Source organism: Piliocolobus tephrosceles, chromosome 14, assembly GCF_002776525.5.
Source record: "Piliocolobus tephrosceles isolate RC106 chromosome 14, ASM277652v3, whole genome shotgun sequence".
NCBI classification, from domain to species: domain Eukaryota; kingdom Metazoa; phylum Chordata; class Mammalia; order Primates; family Cercopithecidae; genus Piliocolobus; species Piliocolobus tephrosceles.
Genome location: NC_045447.1, coordinates 8,158,868 through 8,164,130, shown reverse-complemented (window position 1 = coordinate 8,164,130; position 5,263 = coordinate 8,158,868).

Below are 5,263 nucleotides of genomic sequence, written 5' to 3'. Positions count from 1 at the left end.
GCTAATTTTTGTATTTTTAGTACAGACGGCATTTCACCACGTTGACCAGGTTGGTCTTGAACTCCTGACCTCAGGTGATCTGCCCACCTCGGCCTCCCAAAGTGCTGGGATTACAGGCATGAGTCACCGTGCCTGGCCTCGTTTTGCTTTTTTGAACACAGACCTCAACATCCTCCTTGGGTGTTTCACAGACATCTCAGGTCCATCTCTGAGATCATCACCCCCTCTTTGAACCTGGTCCTCCTCTGGTCACCCCATTTTGAGAAATGCATCTGTCCCTCAGGTGCTCCTGGACACCACCAGGGGGCCACCCTGATGCCTCTCTCTCCTGTGGGGCTTCTCTCCCCAACCCAGAGATCCATGGTCATGCCTTCCTCTCTTGTCCCTCTTACCCACATCTAATCAATGGCCACTCAATTTCCCAGGTCCTCAATGGTGCGTCTCTGCCTTTACCCTGCCTGCTCCAATCTGCACAGCAGCCAGAAGGATCCCTTAACCTGTGAATTGGCCATGACACCCCAACTGGAAGATGGGCTGCACATTTTTCGTTTGTTTGGTTATTATTATTATTATTTTTTGAGATGGAGTTTCACTCTTGTTCCCTAGGCGGGAGTGCAGTGGTGCAATCTTGGCTCACTGCAACCCTCCACCTCCCAGGTTAAGTAATTCTCCTGCCTCAGCCTCCCGAGTGCACCGTGCCCGGCTAATTTTTGTATTTTTAGTAAAGACAGGGTTTCACCACGTTGGCCAGGCTGGTCTCGATCTCCCGACCTCAAGTGATCTGCCCATCTAGGCCTCCAAAAGTGCTCGGATTACAGGCATGAGCCACTGTGCCCAGCCTGGGCTGCACGTTTTTTTCACTTAAACATCAAAATCGTGTAGCAGAAAGACCTGGAACCTCTGCTTCTTGGATTGCCACCAGGGCATCAGAGAGCCAATCTGAGTCCTTCATCTGGTAGCTCAGGCTCAGCATTTTCAGCTGATATGGGCAGGGACCTTTTCAGCCGAAAACCAGATCAGGAAGAGGGACGGCTGGTCCCAAGGCCCAGCACTTTCCCACATGCTGTCCCCACACCACAGGGGTCCGAAACACTCCCCCCATTTTTCCCCAAGCAGTTCCTATCCTTCTCCCTCCTTCCTAAAACACGTTCTTCCCGGCTTCCAGGACTACCTCCTGGTGGTCTTCCTACCTCCCTGCCGGCACCCCTGCTGTCTCCCTGACCTGACCTTCTCAGCCTACACTCCCTCCCTCGGTGACCTCATACTGTCTCAAGACTTTAAAGGGCATCTCTGCCAGGATGGCTCCCAATGCATACCTGCAGCCTGGCCCTGGCCCTGAACTCCAGACGCCTGTGCCACCTGCTTTCTCCCGTCACCACTTGGACATCTAGTAAGCATTTCATACTTCACCTGTCTGCAGTAAGATTCTAGCTCTTCCTGTCCAAACCTGTCTACTCCCTATCTTAGCAAATAGAAACCCCACTCTTCCATATGCTCAGCTCAGAAACCCCGGCCTTGTCCTTGAGTCTCCTCTCTCTGTCTCACACCTTCCAGCCCTCAAATGTCTCTCCTGCCTTCCAGCGCCAAATGTCTCTCCTGCCTCTAAGCATACTCCATCCACTCCTGCTTTCCCCTGAAACCCCTGCCCAGGCTGAGCCCCGGGCCCCGGGAAGTCTTCAGATGGGGATGGGCTTGCTGGTCTGGAGGAACCCATTCTGCAGAGGAGGTGGGATGGGCCCCAGCCGAAGGGATCTGGTGTAGACTTGGGAGGAGAATGTCTCCCAACCTTGAGGACCAACTCAGAGCAGACAGCAGTGGGGGAATTCTGCTCTCACTACCCTCAAAATGTCACCGAGTCTAGCCAGTTCTCTCCGTGTCCTCCACGGCCACACTACACCTGGCCACCACCGCCTCCTGGCTGGTGTTACAGTGACCTCTGGCAGGCCCTCATTCCTACCCGTCTGTGCCTGGAGTCAGTTCTCCCTGCAGCAGCAGCCCAGGGTCTGGATGAGCACATCAGCTCCCTTGAGTTGGGAGTCTGACCTCGCCTCCCCACTCTGCACCTTGCCCTTTAAAACCCACCTTACTGCACCCCTGCAAGGCCACACACAAGGCTGCACGTGGGCCAGCTGGGCTCCACCTGGGCTCTGCCACAGAGCCCGGGCGATGCTCCCCTCCACTGTCAATGAGGCTCCTTCTCCAACAAAAACCACACACCTCCTGCCCTCAGCCCTTCCCATTTTCCTCCCTGCCTCATTTTTCTTCTTTCACCTGTGAGATACATTCCACTCATGCAGCGTATTTATGGTTTTTCTTTTTCTTTTTCTTTCCTGCATTCAGGCTGGAATGCAATGGTGCGATCTCAGGTCACCACAATCCCTGCCTCCCAGGTTCAAGTGATTCTCCTGCCTCAGCCTCCTGAGTAGCTGGGACTACACAGGCGCACCACCACGCCCAGCTGATTTTTGTATTTTCAGTAGAGACGGGGTTTCACTACGTTGGCCAGGGTGGTCTTGAACTCCTGACCTCATGATCTGCCCGCCTTGGCCTCCCAAAGTGCTGGGATTACAGGCATAAGCCTCTGCACCCCTGTGTTTCTGGTTTCTATGCTGCACTTACGCGTATTGTTTATTGTTTATAGCACTCTCCCCTCACTAAAGTGTAAGGTCCCTGATGACAGGGATCTGGTCTATGTCCCCAGGGCCCTGGCACATAGTAGGTGCTTAGTAAACATGTCCCAAATGATGGGATGAGTCTGTGAAGTCCCTGAGTTCCCTGGCAGGTGTTCCCATGTATGATCCCCCACCCTCTCCATTCCTTACATGGTGTTTGTTGCCAGCGTGATTTTGTGATCATTGTGCAGCAGTTCGGGTCAGATCCGTAAGCTCCCACGTTGGTCTCAGTGCCCAGCACGGCACCTGGCACAGGGACAGTAAGCAAGAAATACAGGATGAGCACCCAGGTTTCTTTTGTGTGCATGTGTGAATGCGTGTGTGTGTGAGTGTGTGTGTGTGTGTGTTGAGACAGGGTCTCATCACCTAGGGTGGAGTGCAATGGTGCAAACAGGGCTTCCTTCAGCCTCCACCTCCTAGGCTCAAGCAATCCTCCTGCCTCAGCCTCCCGAGTAGCTGAGACTACAGGCATGTGCCACCATGCCCAGTTAATTTTTTTTTTTTTTGTATTTTTTGTAGGAACGGGGTTTTGCCATGTTGCCCAGGCTGATCTTGAACTCCTGAGCTCGAACCATCCACCTGCCTTGTCCTCCCAAAGTGCTGCGATTACAGGTATGAGCCACCATACCTGGTCATTCCTTCCTTCCTTTTTTCTGTTCTCTTTTCTCAGGTGTGTGTGTGTGACAGAGAGAGAGTCAGGGTCTCTCTCTGTCACCCAGGCTGGAAGGCAGTGGCACAATGATGCTCACTGCAGCCTCGACCTGCTGGGTTCAAGCGATCCTTCCACCTCAGCCACCCGAGTAACAGGGACTTAGGTATGTGTCACCAAGCCCAGCTAACATTTAAAATTTTTTGTAGAGATGAAGTCTCCCTATGTTACCCAGGCTGGTCTTGAACTCCTGAGCTCAAGTAATCCTTCCACCTCAGCCTCTCAAAGTGCTGGGATTACCGGCATGAGCCACTGCACCCAGCCTGAGCACCTGGGTTTCTATAGGGCTTTAACTACTACCACTGTCATCCAGTCAGGCCCTGGTCCCTGTGCTGGCTCTCCCTCCTCCTAAGCAGGATGCTCAGCACAGTCTGGTCAACTCTGAGCCCCCCACTATGGGCCCCTCGCTGCTGTCCACTCTGAATTGGTCCTCAAGGTTGGGACATTCTGCTCCCAAGTCTACACAAGATCCCTCCAACTGTGCCCACCTCCTCTGCAGAATGAGCTCCCCAAGCCAGCAAGTCCATCCTCATCTGAAGACTTCCTGGGGCCCAGGGCTCAGCCTGGGCAGGGGCTTCAGGAGAAAGCAGGAGTGGATGGAGTATGCTTAGAGGCAAGAGAGATATTTGGGAGCTGGAAGGCACTCGGCCCTGCTCAGGGTTCCTCTGAGCTTTCTGGACCCTCCCAGGTTAGAACACTGTGGAAAGAAGGAAGAAAAAGAGACCCCATTCCTGCCTCATCCCTGCTGGCCCGGTGGGGAGGGCTGCCTCATCCTCCCCGCTCTCTCCCCTACCCCAGGGCCCCAGCACCGGGTGTCATATTCCTTCCTCCATCCTTCACTCATTCACAGAGATTTGCTGGGTAACTAAGGACACCTCAGGTGGTCTTGTAGGTTATGGAGATGCCTCTGCCCTCTGGGAGGGTGTTCTCCCATGGAAGAGGCAAACAGGATGCAGAAAACGTAGGTGACATTTGTGATGGATGCGAAGGAGAGAAACTAAAGCTGGAAAGGAGGATGGGAGAGGTCTCAAGAGGTGGTGATATGTTGGATGAGGTGGCCCGGGAAGGCCGTGCTGGACTTACCCACTGGACCACCCCCGCAACGCTAACCCACGGGCCTCTGTCCATTCAGGTGGGGCCTGTCACTCCAGCCTCGGCTCAGAGAAACAGCTCTGAGCAGCTCTGACCTGTCACTCCAGCAGCTCTGACCCATCACTCTGCTGAAGTCCCTTCATGGGCGCTGGTGGGCAGGGGCCCAGCTCCTCGGCGAGGGGCCTTTCCGGGCCTGCCCCGTGGGCCCTGCTCTTCTCCCAGGTCCCCTGTGCCCGCATTGGTGCGCAAGCCCACAAGCCGGGGAGCTGTCCCTCGGGCGTGCAGGCCTCCCCGCCTCTCCAGGTTGCCTGGGCCAGAACGCTTTTCCATCCACCCTCCCTTCCTGACCCTGGGCTTGGAGGTCACCTGCCCCAGGCCGAGAGTAGGTGCCCCCACCGCTACCTGCGGCACCCTGCACAGCCCTGCCCGCCCTGCGAGAGCTGAGGCGCTCCTGTCCCGTGGGCCGCCGTGTCCGCGGCACCCCATGAATCCGTGCGGAATGAATGAATGTCTCCGGGCCGGGACTTGGCCTCGTCCACATCCAATCTTCCGGGCCCTCCCTGCCGCGGCGGGGGACGGAGCGCCAGGGCTGGATTCGGGGAGGGGGTGGCTGTCCCACCCTGGGGCCGCGTTAAGCCGAGGGGACGCCCCTCTGGCGGGCTGGCGGGGCCGGGGTCCCGCTGGCGGAGGCCGCGGCCAGGCGGGTGCGGGGCGGGAGGTGGCGCCGGGAGCTGAGTGGCGGCTCCGGGTCCACCCCTGGCGCGCGGGTGCGGGCGGGAGGCGGGAGGCG